Here is a 17,516-nt window from a genome sequence, read left to right on the forward strand (position 1 = left end):
CACACCACTAGCAAAGGATCTATCTTGTCTTAGTTTACCCTTGCTATGTTCTCCACCAGACCCCAATGGAGAATAGCTCAGTCTTGTTACCCAGGATTAGATCAGGAGATAGGGACTGGAGTTCATTGAGCATTCTAGTTTGTGGGTGGGTCTTAGGGATGGTTCAGTGTGATGGATAGAGGCTGTCACGCCACAATTAATTTCAACTCATCCGCCAGAGCTGGGATACTCCTCCCATAGGAACCAGAATAAATATTATTTTTAATTAATTGAGATCATTTCATGATCTCCATGTCTTCCATATCACAATCTAAAATGGGGAGTCTGAAGAAAGAAAAAACAGTGAAATAGGCACCTGAGGTAGACAAAGGACCTATTATTATCTCCCTCCTCCTATCACAGACAAGAAAGCAGACATAAAGAGAGAGGAAAAGACTTACTTAAATTCACATAGCTATTAAGGGAAAGAGAAGAGATTAAAATCAACATTTCCTAACTACTCAACACTTTCTCTCTTTCTCTTGCACCATCAAATGAGTTAATGTGCTTGAAAACATTTTGGAAAATGTAATGCTACATAAACACCAGGAAGGACTTTTATCAAACAGTTAGCTCAAGATTGGACCCAAGAAATGATTTCCCCTTATAAGTAATGGAAGTGATGTATTCTATTCTGGTTGAACTTCCTGGGAACACTTACATACTAGGCTTAGATTTCAGCCTTATATGGCAAAGACCCAGAAATGAATGTAAGAGCACAAAAATACAAACTGATCCCTATAATAATGAATAATCGACATTTATACACCACCTTAAGGTCTATAAAGTAATTTATAGATATGATCCCATTTGATCCTCACAACACTCTTGTGAAGTCAGTGGTATTATTTTCCCTATTTCATAGATGAGACTGAAAGAGAGCTGAAATGACTGTACAGGGTCACACAGCTTATCCTATCTTCCTGACTTCAAGTCACATTCCATCACTGAAAATTCTCTCAAAAAATACCCCAAAAATCCTTTGTATTTTTATGAATTTAAAATTTCAGTGATGGAATGTGACTTGAAGTCAGGAAGATATCTGTATCCCACCAAAATTGTCATGTTAATCATATTGACTGTGGAGCAGATTTTAGGATAAGGAGGTACCATCCTGGATCCTAACTTATGAATGAAATACCAAAGGGATGCACGATAAGGTAATCTCAACTAAGGAGGTCACATACTAACATGGAAAGCACCCAGGATTTAAAATGCAGCTCAATATCCAAATTCCAGCTGGGGTGGCACAGTAGATAAAGCTCCAGCCCTGGAGTCAGGAGGGCCTGAGTTCAAATATGGCCTCAGATATTTAATATTTATTTAGCTTAAGCCCATTGCCTTGCAGAATTTCCCAGAACAAAAACAATCACAAAACCCAAATTCTCTCCAAGTTTAGAGGATGATGACTTTCATAGACTTGGAAAATTAGAAAGGGCCTCTCATTCCAAGATTTAGTACATTCAAAACACCAAAGAAAGCCTTTCTATGACACACAGGAAAAGTCGCCTCTCAGCCGCTGCTAAAAGACCTCCAAGGTGGGGGGAGGGGGGCAGGGTCCCAACCCCTTTGTGTAGAACATTTATATATTTCTTTCTACCTACTTTAAATGATGGTCTCATTTGATCTTCACAGCCCTGAAAGGTAGGTGTAATTATTACAATTATTTAAAGATGAGAAAGTTGAGGCAAACAGGGTTTAAGTGACTTGCCCAGGGTCACACAACTAATGAGTCTCTGAAGGCAGATTTTAGACAGATATTGCACTGAATGGAGACCTGAATTCAAATCTGACCTCAGAAATTTACCATGTGACCCTGGGTAAGTCACTTTACCTATGTTTAGCTCAGTTTTCTCCACTAGAAAATGGAAATAATAATAATAGTATCTACCTCCCAGGGTTGTTGTGAAGATAAAATGAGATGATATTTATAAAATGTTTAGCCATGACCTGACACATAGTAGACATTATAGAAATACTGCCTATTAATATTCTTAAACTATCTTTTCCTTCAACTAATACTCTCCTATTACCCTCCTCTGGACATTTTCCAGCTTACTAATATCCTTAAACCATGGTCCCCAGAACTGAACCCAATTCTCTCAATGAGATGTGACAAGGGCATGGTGCAAGAGGGACCTCACCTTTTTCCTGGAAGCTCTGCCTATCTTAATGCTGTCCAATATTGCATTAGCTTTTCAGCTACCATGTCACCCTGCTGGCTCCCTCTGAGCTTGCAGCCCATAAACCTCTGAGCTCTTTTTTGGATAAATTGGGATCTAAGCTATGCCCCCTCCATCTTGTACTTGTGAGACTAATTTTTTATTTCATCCAAGCATAAATTTCATCTTATTAGGTTTAGTCCAATACTTAGCCCACTGGCATCAAACTCAGAAATGGGAACCAATGGGTTGCATATTGACTTATTTTCAAATGGGGTATTATCGCTGTTTCATTGTATTTTTTATTTATTTTGTTAAATATCTCCAGTTACATTTTAATTTGGTTCTGTTTTACTCTGGAGAGTTGCAGGTTGTTTATCTGATTCTGCTGGTCATAACTGTCAAGGTCCTAGATGTCCATTACACAGTATGTTAGCTCTCTCACACAGTTTGGTGTTATCTGCAAATTAAATGCATATAAATTCTTGACTGTATCTAAGTCATTGATAAAAAATGTTAAACAGGACAAGGCCAAGCACAGATTCCTTAGATACTAAAGTGGACATCTCCTGCTTTGTTAACATTGACTATTCATAACCACTCTCTGAGTTCAGTCATCCAAAGTTCTAAATCACCCTCATTGTATTGTCATCTAGTTTATGTCTCTCCATTTCCTCCTCAAGAATAATATGAGATGCTTTTTTCAAAGGGATGGGGACTAAACCTGTGATTTTATTGATACAAGGATTCATAGGTGAAAAAACCACCCCACCTCCACCCCGACCTGTGCAAGTCAGCACCTTCTTTGCAACTAAAGTACACAGAGTCTATAGACTCTGCCACCCTCCACTCCAACTTCGCCAATGGAATATATTTATAGATTTCCTGATGTCTGTTATTTTTTAAAATTGTGATGAATATTTCAATATAATTTGTTTTCTTTGCAATCCTTTGTATTTTTATGCATTTAAAAACATCATTCTAAGACAGGGGTTCATAGACCTAATAATATAAACTAGCATATTATAGGAGACAAATAATAAAGGATATAAGGAATAAGGGTTTTCTTTCCCTTCTTTCTCTCTCTGCAAGTAGTAGTACTACTTGGTAATCCTCTCAACAACTCTGGGAAAGAGGTACTACTATTATCTCCATTTTGTAGATAAGGAAACTGAGGCCTAGGTTCAGTGACTTGCTTTGGGTCACATAACTAGTAAAGATATGAGACTACATTTGAACTCAGGTTTCTTTTTTATTTTTTATTTTTGCAAGACAATGGGGTTAAGTGACTTGCCCAAGGTCACATAACTAAGTAAGTATTAAGTGTCTGAGACTGGATTTGAACTCAGTTCCTCCTGACTACAGGACTGGTACTATATGCACTGCAACACCTAGCTGCCCCTCTCAGGTTTACTTTACTCAAGTCCAACTCCTGGTTTCTCCCCAGGACCATCTAGGTGTTGTATCATCAGACTTTCAAAGGGGTCCATTACATAAACCCCAAAATAGTTGAGAACCCCTGTCATGGAGGATAATCTAGAGCACTAAGTTACATGACTTACTGAGAGTCCCACAGGCTGTATGCATCCTCTGTTCCCAGGTCCTCTTGGCTTAGAAAGCAAATACCCATCTACCACAGCCCCTACTTCAGCAAGAGCTTTGATAAATCCAGATAATATTTGTAAAGCACTTAACAAACCTTAAATGTCTGATTGTTATTATAAAATGTTACTTATTTAGCCTATGCTGAGGAGGCTAAGGTTAAATAGACTGTCACTGACCTTGGGGACCTCCCAGCATCTTTGGCCCAATTCAAAACATACTCACATGCTTAGAACACATAGACCTAAATCAAAGTGTTATGGGAGTTCCAAGGGTGGGGTCATGTAGGGAATGAAGATCTCCATGGGTATCCCCAGTATTGGCTTTGGAGAAAAATATAGGGAATATAGAAAAGTTCAAGGACAGTGAAGTCCCTGTATACCTGCCTCCTATTTAGAAGAGGCAGGAAAGGAGCTATTTCCTAATTGATATGATCCAAGAATTTGGCTTTTTTGCCAGAGGAAGGAGATTTCTTGGGCAGTGAAACCTTAAAGGTTGTCTCTGAAGTTTAAGAATTTAGTGATCCAACTGTCTATTCAGAAAAGGAGAAATGTATAAACAGCATGCCTTTTGGAAGAGAAAAGGATTACCAGCATGGTGTTCTTCAACTGTCTTTTTTTTCCCTTCCCTTCACTGCCGCTCAAAGCTGGAGGAGCAAAAGGGGATTATAGTCTCAAAATGGTGTGTGTGTGTGTGTGTATGTGTGTGTGTGTGTGTGTGTGTGTAAAGACTTTGCTCTTTTTAATTACTATGAATTATTTGAACAGTATGGTTCTGATGGGAAGAGAGTTCTCTGAACACAAAAATGTGTTTCTCTTTCAGGATGCCATTATACAGGATGCCAAATACAGGATGCCATTATAAACCAGAATAAATGATTGTTTAGGAGCCTATGTAAAAATAGGATCCTCAAGAAATGGAAGAGAATTGAGATTAATATATATATAAACTATTGTGAGTTCCTTTGAGTTTTTACTGCATAATGCATGGCTTCTAGTGAGTCCTTTCAATTTTCTGTGGGGTGAAATGAAGACTATGCTATATCTAATAATGATTGCTTTGTTGTGTTCTGGAATAACAGATTTGAGGGCATCCTTTTACCTATATCTCTCACAGGCAGGGGAAATTACAAGATATAGACTAAATCCCCTACCCATATTGGACCTGGTCCATATAAGCCCAGAACTTAGGAGGCCCTAAGCCATAAGGGCACAAATTATTCTGCTCATGTTACAGATGAGACACCTGAAGCTCAGAAAAGTGAAGAAACTTGCCCAAAGATACTTGGTAAGTGGCAAAGGTAAAAATTCCATTCAAACTTTTAATAAAACTCTACTGTGTTTGCAGGACACTATGGTCAAACTAAGGATTAAAGATTAAAAAAGGGTGGAGCTTACACAAATGTTATAAACATATATAATACAAGATAGAATGGGATAGGAGAAAAGAAAAAAATCTGGAGTGTTCTAGGAGAATTTGAGGACCACTTTCATCTGGGAGATCAGGGAAAGTTTCATGAAGGGGATAACATAGGAGGAGCTGGATCTTCAAGAAAAAAAGAATTTTCTTTTTGTTTTTTAAATAATTTATTTTTTTAAGTTCAGAATTCTCTCCTTCCTCCCAATCCCTCCACCATTCATTGAGAAGGCAAGCAGTATGACATCATTTATACAAATAAAATCTTGCAAAATGTATTTCCTATTAGCCAATTGCAACAAAAAAAGCAAGAAAATAAAGTCAAAAAATTATACTTCAATATGTACTTAGTTTATTAATTCTCTTTCTGGAGATGGATAGCATTTTTGACCATGGGTTCTTTGGAACTATCTTGAATCAATATATTGATCAGAGTCTTTCATGATTGATCATCATACAATATTGCTTTTACTGTGTACAGTGTTCTTCTGGTTCTGCTCATTTCACTTTGCATCATTTCATGTTTTCCTGAGATCTTCCTGCTCATCATTTCTTATAGCACAATAATATTCCAACTTCATCATATACCACAACTTGTTCATCACTTCTTCAATTGATGCGTATTCCTCTTCATTCTTCAATTCTTTATCACTACAAAAAAAGAGCTGCTATAAATATTTTTCTATATATAGGTCCTTGAGAAAAGGATGCCAATAGATAAGGATGAGGAAGGAGTGCATTACAAATGTATGGGATGGCTTATACAAAAAAAAAAAAAAAGCGAAAGTAGATCAGTAACGGGTGAGATGGGATAGCCAGTAGTGCAGTTCGGTTGGAAAAATAAGCAACGTGAAAGCCTGGCAAAATAGAGTGGAAAAGAATAAGACAAATAAGTTTGTATTTTAGACTAGAGGCCAAAGGGAGAGACTCAAGGTATCTGAGTAGAAGAGAGGCACAGTCAAACCTGTTTAGTGGTGAGATTATTTTATTGTCTGTGTAATGCATTTAGTTGAACAATTTGAGAGAGGAGAGTATGGAAACCAAGGGACCAATTAGGAGGGCACTATTATGGTAATTCCCCCTTAAGCACTTTCTGAACTCAAGCCTTAATGAGGGAAGTAATTATGAAAAGAGGATGGTCCTTTGCCTTGGGGAAGCTTACATTTAGTAGATAGATGAGATGCAAAGACAGAAGAAACTACAACCGACTCTTGCAATATTGTGACTACATAACTAATTCCCATTGTTTAGTGATCTCTGCCCCAGTACAAGGTGACTCCGGTTGGCTGGGATTAATCTGGGAAGACTAAGGTCAGAGCAAAGAAAGAACGACTTTAGGGCTGGTGTTTGGTAAGCAGTGGGGGATTAGGACATGCATGGGTTCAAGCAGAGAGTCAGAGGTAAAGGAAATAATGATAATAACATCTGCTCACATTTCTATAGCTTTTAAAAGTTTACAAGGCACCTTTCTCATAACAGTTGTGTGAAAAGAGAAATATAATATAATTGTGACCATTTTATAGAAGAGGAAACAAAGACTCAGGAACATGAGGGGATTTGCCCAAGGTCACACAGTCATTAAGAAGTAGAGCTAGAATTCCCCCTCTAGTCATTTTATTTTTCTTAAACAACCACTGTCCCTGCCTGACCTGGCTGCATTGTATGAACACAGCCTTCCATTTCTCTTTAGGATCCCTAGATAGATATGAATATCTTTTTGTTCCTTAGTCCTCTGGCTAGTGTGTGTGTGTGTGTGTGTGTGTGTGTGTGTGTGTGTGTGTGTGTGTGTGTAAAAGAGACACACACAAGAGAGACATAGACACAGACTTTGAGAGATACATATGTTGACAGTCTGAGACAGAGAGACTCATAGGGAGAAAAAGAGATAGAGATGGAGACAGAAAGACAGAGATAGACACAGAGACAGAAATACGGAGAGAGATAGAGAGTTTGTGTCTGTGTCCCTCTTTTTTTTTTCCTCCACAGTGCCTTGTATGCTGTTTGGGGATTGATATGATTCCATAAAACTTTAATGAGGACATTTTAATATGTTTGTTTGATGCTTTTATAGCTAATGGACAGCTTAATCTCTCTAATTAATATAAATGTTACAATTACCTGCTCTGGGCAAACAGTCCAAACATGGGGCTCTGGCCAACCGGGACCGCCAACCATCCTAGCATGATCATGCTTCAGGAATGAATCTGGGATTCAATTTCTACATAGCAGTGACATCATGAAACAGTTTAGGTGGGTCTTCTTTTGTTTCTGAAAAAAATTCACTTAAACTGAATTTTTGAAAGTTAAAATTTTCAAATTGTTGAATCATAGATTTAGAAGTAGAAGATAACTTCAGAGGTTCTCTGATATAACCCCCTTTTTTGATTTGTGCAGGACCACACAGGAAGCAGGGAGGAGGACTGGGATTCAAGCCAAGGCTCTTTGACTGTGCCCAGAGTCTTTTTCACTGCATTCTTCTCCTTTGGTCTTATCCTGAGATCTTTACTTCTAATGTTCCTTCTAGAGGCAGTAACTTCTAATATCATTGTCTTTGCTTTCTTTCCTCTCCCTCCTTTCTGTGGAAGAATAAAATCTAGAAGTTACACCTATGTGGAAAAGTAGAAGGAGTCCTGGATCTGGAGCAGTTGTACCTGAATTCAAATTCTGTTCCAACATTGTATGTGTGTGCTTGGGCAAATCATTTAATCTTTCTGATTCAACATCTTCTTCCTCTTTAAAATAAGGAGTGGGATGGCTGGGTGGTGCAGTGGATAGAGCACAGGTCCTGGAGTCAGGAGTACCTGAGTTCAAATCCAGTCTCAGACATTTAATAATTACCTAGCTGTGTGGCCTTGGGCAAGCCACTATTGCCTTGAAAAAAAAAACCCTAAAAATAAAATAAAGAGAAAAAAAAAGGTGATCTCTAAGCTGTCTTTTAGCTCTTAATCTAGGAAACTTAGTCCTTATGACATTCCTGCTCATGCTTTGATGGCAGGATAGAGGAAGGTGGGAGGAGAAAGGGATTGTACCAGACCTTCTTGAACAAGCATATTAGGTAATTGGGAAAGGATGTCATGAAAGGGGGACTTGGAAGCCTGGGGGAACCAAGACTGTGTTCACTAATATCACACTTACTTTATCCCTTCCCCTCTCTTGTACTCAGTTTTCCTCTCTGCGCAAAGAAAGAACTGGATTGGATGGTCTCCAAGTTCTTTGATATTTTGAGGGTTTAAGATTTGCTTGGGAAGAAATGTAATTGATGGAGGCTCTGTGGAATAAGCAGTGGAGGATACAAGGCCACTATGTGACTCTGTGAAAGGGGTATGGTAGGGCAAGAGGATCTATCTTCATAAATGGGATGATGAAAGGTCCAGTTATTAAGGAGAAATAGAATTTAATGATTCAATTTCTCAGGGAGCAGACTAGTTTCAGGGTTCTGGACACTGGAGTTTGAAACTCCATAAATAATGGACAGCTTTGTGTTCCCAGGGATGGATGATGTATCTCATCTACAGAGTGACATGGATCAAACAGACCAGCCAGGTGTTTCCTCTGGTGAGTGATGTATGCATTCATTTTGGACCAGGTCTTACAGGTTTTAGGTAGTGACTGGGGGATGGGAAGATTGAGCCAACCTAGCCTGTTTCAGAGGACACATATAGTCACAATGTTTGTGGACAGCCCTAGGAAAGGGACTTTGTACTGGGCAATGAGGAGACAGTGTAATGGAAATAGCCTCAGGCATGGATCCAGGCAAATTTGAGCCTGATCTCAAGTCTGAAACTACCACTGGACCCAGAGGCAAGGTATTTTTTCTCTCTTTAAATCTCTTTGCCTTAATTTGGAGAATGATTCTTTAAAAAAAAGTTTTATTAGTATAGCTTGTTTTTACATAAACTGCATTTCCTAAGATGCCATTTTTTCCTTTTTATTGTGAACTTAAAGATTATCAAGAAACACAAATTTATAAACAATACTAAAAAAGGAGAAAAACTGTAAACTTCTGTTATATCCAATATACCTTTCTCTTAGTGAACCATCCCTTATAAAAAGAATTAAAAAGGAATAGTAAAAAGTTAGTAAAACTAACGAACACATCAACTAAATGTGACAATGTTCCACAGACTTCCAACTCTGTAAAAAAGGAAGAAGGTATTTTCACATTTCTCTTCTTTAGGGCTAAGTTTGGCAATTAAAACTTTGAAGCTCTGTCTTGATTATTTTTTTATTCTCCTTTCTACTTACATTGTTGTAGTCATTGTGTAAATTATTTACCTATTTGTCTATGTTTCTTTGTCAGGGAGTATCTCTATAACAAGTTTATTTTATTCTCCAAATTTGACTGTGGGACTTTATGATCCAGCTCTTCATCTGGAGATTCTTTCCCATCATAGCAATTCACATACTGGAAGAATCCTCTGCTGTGTGGTTTTTGTCCTCTAATTGAATGGTTCCTCCAAGGAGAGACATCAAGGCCAGCACGCAAGTTCTTTGAAGGCGGGGACTATCTTTATTTCTGCTTGTATTTCCTACAATAAGTACAGTGCCTGGTACACAATAAACACATAATAAATAGTTGTTGACTGACCAACAGATTCTGTTTATTTCACTCTGTATTGCTTAATAGTCTTCCCATATTTTTCTATGCAAAATTTGTCTGTCTTATTTTTGCCAATAGAAAAGTACGGAAAAAGAAGACAGTTATATTAGAATCACTCAAAAAGCAACCCCACAGAGAATAGATGCTCAGAATAAGCATAGCCAAAGTTTATAGTTTCCCAGAATCTGATTTGCATATAACTGATATGAGGGTTTTGAGGCTGAACACTGGAAAACCCTGATAACTGCAGCTACTGATGACTATGGGACAACTGTTTGTTGCATGTTTGTGGTATGGCAGAGAGAAATGAGGGTTTTGGCTTGTCATTCTGAGATAATGGTGAGTCATTTTACATGAGACCTTTCTTTAGAGTAGTAGATTGGTAGTACAGGGAGCATGCCACTAGCAGTAGAGGCCCCAGCATAGAAAGTCAGTGCTGGCCCCCAGAGCAAGAAATGTGGGACAGAGTCTCTCATGCTCCAGGAGCAGAGCTCAGTTTTTTAAAAATGAACCACCCCCCAAAAAAAACTACTTTGAAGACAAAAATACAAATTCAGAAAAGGACATCAGTGTCAAAATGCCTACGTGCAAAACTTCGAAGTGGAATGTAAATTGGTCTCAAACTCAAAAAGTCTTTTTTGGAAGAGCTCAAAAGGGTTTTTAAAAATCAAGTAAGAATGGAGAAAGAAATGAGAATTGTGAAAGAGAATTATAAAAAAGAATCAACAGTTTGAAAAAGAAAACACAAAAAATAACTGAAGAAAACAAATTCTTAAAATAATAGAGTTGTACATTGGTCAAGAGTAGACTCCCAAGAGGTAAGACAAAATCTCTGAGTAGGTATGCAGAGAATCCTCAAAGCTAGACTACAGAAAGACCTGTTTGGAAGAGCAGATAAGAGGAAATATCATTGTTGCTGAACACAGCTGACTAGAAAAGCAAGGTTCTTCCTTTATCTTACCCTATATTTCCATTTGACTGAGAAGTCAAAGTCCCTCAGAGACTAGCCAAGGGAGCAGACATGCAAAATCTTTGCAGTTGTTAGGTTAAGGACTCTGCTTTTCTGAAAGAAGCTTAACACTGCCATAGTAGTCAAGAAATGGAATGATGTATAACTACCTAGATTTTGTACTTTGTTCCCAGGAGTGTGTATTTTCTGCTCTTGTGACTCCATGCTATGGTTCTGTAAGTTTTCACTCACTCTCCTCCATAGACATTTGGGTACTTTGGGGAGGGGATAAGTCTCAACTATTAGAAGAATGTCAGTAGAATTAATAAATGTTACAGTTGAATTATTCTTGCTTTTCTTTCCACTTAGCAATTCTAATTGATTTTAATTAAGTGCCAAAAGTTTTGATCCAAAGTGTTTTTGATCTAAAGTTTTTTTTATCCCAGAAATCATCATCATCATCAAATGTTTAAGAAACACTATGTAGTAGTTGTTGCATGGATTATTTTCCTGTTTGTCATTGTTTCTTTGCTGTTAAGTCTCTCTGTGGCAAGTATGTTTTCCGCTCTGAGGTTCACTCTGAACCTTCTCTATCATATTCCAGTTCTTAATTTTGAAAACTCATTCCTACTGGAAATATTCACATATAGGAAGTATCCCCCTCTTGTGCAGTCTTGCTTCCTGATTGATGGCCTCTAGAAATTTTAACCAAAGTGGGGTGCCAAGACTGGTGATTAACTCTTTGAATGTGCCAGGGAATAGGAAAAGAAGCAAAAGATAATGTCTGCCCTCAGGGAGTTTACAATCTAAAGAGGAGACAACATGTAAACAATTCTATACAAAGCAAATTACATATAGAATAAATAGGAAATAATTAACAAAGGGAAGGCACTAGAATTAAGAGGATTTGGGGAAAGTTTCCTGTAATAGGTGGAATTTAATCTGAGACTTAAAAGATGCCAGGAGGTCAGTATCTAGAAAAATAGGAGGTACCTAATAGATGCTCATCAAATGATTTGTTGTATAAAAAAATGAACCTAACTCTGGAATAGCGAGAGCACTCAATTCATTGAACTGATGTCAAAAGCTATAGGAGAGAGGCTTCCTGAATAATCCAAAGATTCCCCCAGATGAACAAGAGTTTGAAGTATTGCCTTTTCTTTGGTTTTGCATTGCCATCTATTTATCTCCTGGGCTAGGATCTAGGGAGCATTTGTGTTTAGCTAATTTCCAACAAGAGGACAGCTAAAATGAGTTAGAGATTATCCAGTGGACACAGCAGACATTGACCTAGGACCTATGGAAAATAAATGATATCTGATCATGTTTTTTTTTAAAAAAAACCATGATAAAATTGGAATAAGAGACTCCACATGAAAAGATTCAATTCCTGATTTCATTGTCAATTGCCTGGTGACCTTGGGCAAATCCAGTTTCTCATCTGTGAAAATCTATCATTTGATCAGATGACCTCTTCTGGTTCTAAATCTACCTTCTAATGAACAATGATTTATTTTAAAACATTATATGTACACACATTTTATCTAGGCCTGGGATTTCATGGGCATTAGGAACTTTGGGTAAGAAAACTCTGTTTACCAATTGCAGGAAAGCATCCTCCTATTTAAAGTCTAGTATCTAGTTGGGGAACTGAGAGAGCCCAGAGTTTCAGAGGCAGGATTTAAACTCAGGTCTTCCTGGCCCCAAGGCAAATTTCCTACTCACTACTCCTTGCTTCCTTTCAGATCTATCTCTTTCTCTCTCTCTCTATTTCTCTAATACAAACATGTAACAAACACATAGATACATATAATATCATGCCTTCTCTCTCTCTCCCTCTCTCTCTCTCTCTCTCTCTTTCTCTCTCTTTCTGTCTCACACACATATATGTATACTAGAGAGAGATAACCAGGGGTAGTATATGTGTGTATGTATGTATGTATTTATGTATCTATATATATGAGCTATGTATGTATGTAAATATGTGTGTATATACATATATAAACAAACATATATATGCCCCCATATAAATAGATACACACACACATATATAGAAACACTTCACACTAAAGATGGCTTCACCAAAAGGTCTCTGAATTCAAAATTCCTGGGGCCTACAAAGACCCAGATCTATCCCTGAGCATAATGGTAAAACTAGAATGGGGCTGGAAATCCCACGTTAGAACTGGGTTCTTGTGAAGACTCTACCAGTGACTTGTCCTGTGTCTCTTCCTCTTTAGACAGCATGAACTGCAAGGTCTCTCAATTCTGACAATCTGTGAATCTAGGACAAAAAAGGAGCAAAGGAATGAATCTCCTTGTAGAAATGAATGACTGTGGTGTAGATAAGGAATAGAGAGGGGAACCTCAGTAGTTCCCAAATGCCACCAAAGTAAACAGTTACTCATTCTATTTCCTCAAAAAATTCATCCAGTCCTTGCTTTCCCCATTCCTACCTCTCAAAACTGTACTCAGTAAGAATTATCTGTGCTTATAACTGGATGGATAAAAAGAAAATTTTAAGTGTTGACTGTCCTTCCCACTTTTCTTCCTTCCCTCTGTTCTCTTCCTTTTTATCCTGCTTCTTCTGTCACCAATTCCCCTTCTCTCTGAGATGAATGCAACTATGCCAGATCAGTAACTAAGTCCTCACAAGTCAGAGATGCCACCATCAGACCACAAACATATAGACAGTCAAGGCAAGGCTGCCTCCTGGAAAATGGTACGGACTTCCTCTTTTACTGGACTCTGAGTCAGCACTAGCACACAAACCAAGTTCTTGCTTCTTTGCCTTTCAGGGTCTATTGCCTCTCAAGTGGATGAACTCTGTAAAGTCCCTGCATCTAGCCCTATGCTCATCCATTCTCTTTCCAGATATGTGCAGCACTGTCCCCCAGTACCAAGCACCCCGAGGTAGGGAGGTAGGAGATTTCTCAGCACAGGAAATGTCTGTATTTCCACCTTTCCTCCCTTTCCTGACTCTGACTGTCTCTGTATATAATGAATTTATCCAAAGTCAAACAATAAGTTTAGGGATCAAAACTAGGTCCCCTCTTCTCTTGGTCTCCAGGCATCCTTCCAAATAGATTTTTTTAAATTACTCATTTTATTTTTAAAATTAATTTATTTTTACAACTATATGTAAAGATAGTTTTCAACCTTCATTTTTTGGGTAAGATTTAGAGTTCCACATTTCTCTCCTTCTTCCCTTTCCTCCTCTCTCCCCTTGACAGCAAGTAATCTAATAGAGGTTATACATGTATAACTATGTTAAACATATTTCTATATTAATCATGTTGTGAAAGAAGAACAAATGGATTTTTTGTTAACAGAGGAGGCTTAGAACATCTCTCTGGAACCATCAGTATTTGGCCAAGTCCTAGCCAGATTGAAAGGTGCTTACTAGAATTGTTAGGACAGATGATAATAATAATGTTTAACATTTATGTAGAGCTTCAAGGTTAGCAAAATACATATTATTTAATTTGATACTCTCAACCATCCCTGAAGTAAATGCTATTATTACTCCATCTCACAAATAAGGAAACAAATAAGTGACTCCCCAAGGGTCACACAGCTAATAAGTGTCTGAGGAAGAATTCATCCTCAAGTCTTCCTAACTGTAGATTCTTACTATCCAATATGATAGGGACAGGGCCTCTATCTTTGAGGGATCCTTCATTTTTACTTGGAATCTCAGTCCTGAAAAGGAATTTAGAGATCATCTAACCTCCATCCTCGCCTAAACAGGGATTCATAATCCAGTCTGTTAACTTTATTTTATTTTATTTTATTGGTTTTTGCAAGGCAAATGGTGTTAAGTGGCTTGGCCAAGGCCACACAGCTAGGCAATTATTAAGTATCTGAGGTGGGATTTGAACTCAGGTCCTCCTGACTCCAGGGCCAGTGCTTTATCCACTGCACTACCTAGCTGCCCATGTTAACTTTATTTTTAAAAATTATTTTGACAGTTCAATATAATTACTTCTTTTGAAATCCTGTGCCTTTTTACTCAATCACTCACAGCTTTTTACTAGCTTTAGTGAAAGATTTCACCTCCATTAATAGATCACAGTGCATTCCTTTATTGAACAACCTGGATTGACTGAAAGTTTGTCCCTACACTTCTGCCTCTCTCTAATCGCTACTCAACTCTGTTCCCCAGGACCTAGCTAAGCAAACCTACTTCTAAGTAGGGAGAAAATCATCCCTTCATTTCAGATTCTCTTCTTTGGACTAAACAGCCTCAGTTCCACTTGTGACTTCCTGATCTCTCCAACTTTTTCATGCTTTTCCTAAAAAGTATTGGGTATATTACTTCATGTGGAATCTGACCAAGACAGAAGCCAACAGGACTCTCCTCTTCTTAATTATGGGCACCATCCATGGAGTCAACTTGAACTGATGAAATCAAGAAATACTCAAGAAGGAGAAGAATGCGTATCTTGAGACCCTTACCTTTTCCCCCTTTCCTCCCTCATCCACGATTCCACAATGAGAGATTAAAATCTGAAAGGTTAAAAAAAAATCCCTTCTTATAGTCCACCTCTTTCTAGGTGTAAATGGGGATAAATTCTACCCATATGACTGGTCTGATGCTAGGCTCTTAGGACTGTAGCCTCTCTCAAGTATCAGTAGTCATACAATCCTTGGAAATGATCTCCTACATTCCTGGTATCAGTGCTATTCAATGACAACCTAGCAGGGAAGCCCCACTGACCATTTAATGCGGTAATAAAAATGTAAATAGATATTTATGGCTGGTGGAGTTTGGAAGTTTTTACAGTGATACAGGTTCTCCTTTTACAGTGTCCCATAAATATAATTCTTATTACTGAATGTCAGCAGAACAGGTCAGCTGAGCTGTGATATTTAACTTAATGGAAAATGGGTAACCCCATTAGAAGCAGATTAAGGGCCATTTGTGGAAGGACCAGTTAACTTTGCAGCCTAATTATTGCCCAGTATGCTCAGGGTAGAAAGAGGAAGCTGAAGGGATACTAAATCACTCTTTTTCTTTTCTTGGAATTACTTTGATTTAAGGTTGGAGTTTTTGTTAGTTTGTTTTTCATTTGTTTGTTTTTGTTATTCTGCATTTGTGGTTTGATCCAGATCTATGAGTTTATCCAAGTGCTGTGTGGGGAGGTGGAGTATTTTGTTGGACAGAGAGACATTAAGGAAGTTCTAGATTCAAATGTTTGATTCTGAGCAAATTACTTCATAGTGCTTAGATGACTCTTCAATAATAATAGAAATAATAGTAGCTAGTATTTTACAAATACTAAGATGAAAAGAAGGTTCTACGTGAACATTGGTACATTGTGTTCATTCTGATGAAATCAATCATCTAGGTTTTTTTTTCCTAACAAATCTACTCTCCTATTTTCAGACTGGTACTTTGTTATTGTTGAATCATTTCAGTCATGTCCAATTCTTGGTGGCCTCTTCTCGGATTTTCTTGTCAATGACACTGGAATGGTTCCCATTTTCTTCTTCAACTCATTTTACAGATTAGGAAACTGAGGGAAACAAGAGTTAAGTGACTTATCCAGGGTCATACAGCTAGTATGTATTTGAGGCTATATTGCAACTCAGGGCTTCCTGACTTTATCCATTATACCTGATTACTTGACTGCTAGAATTATCTGGGGGCACTCAAGGAGTCAAATTACTTGTCCAAATTACTTACTCATGCCGGCAATTTCTCAGAGACAGAAATTGAACCCAGACCTTTATGATTCTATTACTGTTCTTCTATCCATAGGTCATGATGCTTTACATTACTTTGATTTTGCTTAAATGTGAGTTTTCTTGTATCCTTTCAGCAGAATCAAGGTTTTTAGGACAGTAGGAAGGGGTGGCTAGGTGGCGTAGTGGATAAAGCACCGGCCCTGGAGTCAGGAGTACCTGAGTTCAAATCTGGTCTCAGACACTTAATAATTACCTAGCCGTGTGGCCTTGGTCAAGCCACTTAAACCTGTTTGCCTTGCAAAAACCTAAAAAAAGAAAGAAGGTAGGGACTGGTTTTCTTTTTCACTTTGTATACCTAGTTCCTAATATGATAGGCCTTAGCTGTATTTTTTGCGCAATTGCACTTAGCAAAAACTTGGTATTTTTTCTGATGATTTTAGTTGAATTACCAGGCAGCTTATCCTGAAGAGGTGACTCTGTGCCCTAGGGCTGCCCTGGAGGGAGTTCTGCCTCTGTCTAATCCTGGCCATGCAAAGGCAAGGCCTTCACTCCATTGTAAAGACACTTTACTAAAATTTCCCCAAGTTTCACATAATTGTATTTCTTTGCTATAAGGAAAGTTCAGCCTGGAGAAGTGGAAGCTTTGCTTCTTTGTGACTTAAAGACAAATGTATCTTTTTTGAAAATATTTTATTTTTTCCAAATTATTTTAATCTTTTTTTTTAAAAAGTTCTGAGGGGCAGCTAGGTGGTGTAGTGGATAGAACACCGGCCCTGGAGTCAGGAGTACCTGAGTTCAAATCCAGTCTCAGACACTTAATAATTACCTAGCTGTGTGGCCTTGGGCAAGCCACTTAACCCAATTTGCCTTGCAAAAACCTAAAATAAATAAATGAATGAATAAAGGAATAAAGGAATGAATGAATGAATGAATGAGTAAATGAATGAACCAATGAATAAATAAATAAGTGAATAAATAAATAAATAAAGTTCTGAGCTCCAAATTCTTTCTTATCCATTATCACCTCCCCAATCATTTGAGAAGGCAAGAAATTTGA

At 37.9% G+C, this 17,516-nt stretch overlaps 1 long non-coding RNA gene across 1 annotated transcript in view; it reads right to left on the bottom strand.

Annotated features, from left to right (window-relative positions):
* Positions 1-5,417: 5,417 nt before the first annotated feature.
* Positions 5,418-17,516, bottom strand: part of LOC141494932 (uncharacterized) — a 32,871-nt gene continuing 20,772 nt past the window's right edge. The window contains exons 2-3 of the long non-coding RNA XR_012470587.1: positions 7,338-7,487; positions 5,418-5,870 (exon numbers count right to left, since the gene is read on the bottom strand). This is a non-coding gene — a long non-coding RNA (uncharacterized LOC141494932). The remainder of the gene's footprint in view (positions 5,871-7,337; positions 7,488-17,516) is intronic.

The sequence above is a fragment of the Macrotis lagotis genome, chromosome 8, assembly GCF_037893015.1.
Source record: "Macrotis lagotis isolate mMagLag1 chromosome 8, bilby.v1.9.chrom.fasta, whole genome shotgun sequence".
NCBI classification, from domain to species: Eukaryota; Metazoa; Chordata; class Mammalia; order Peramelemorphia; family Peramelidae; genus Macrotis; species Macrotis lagotis.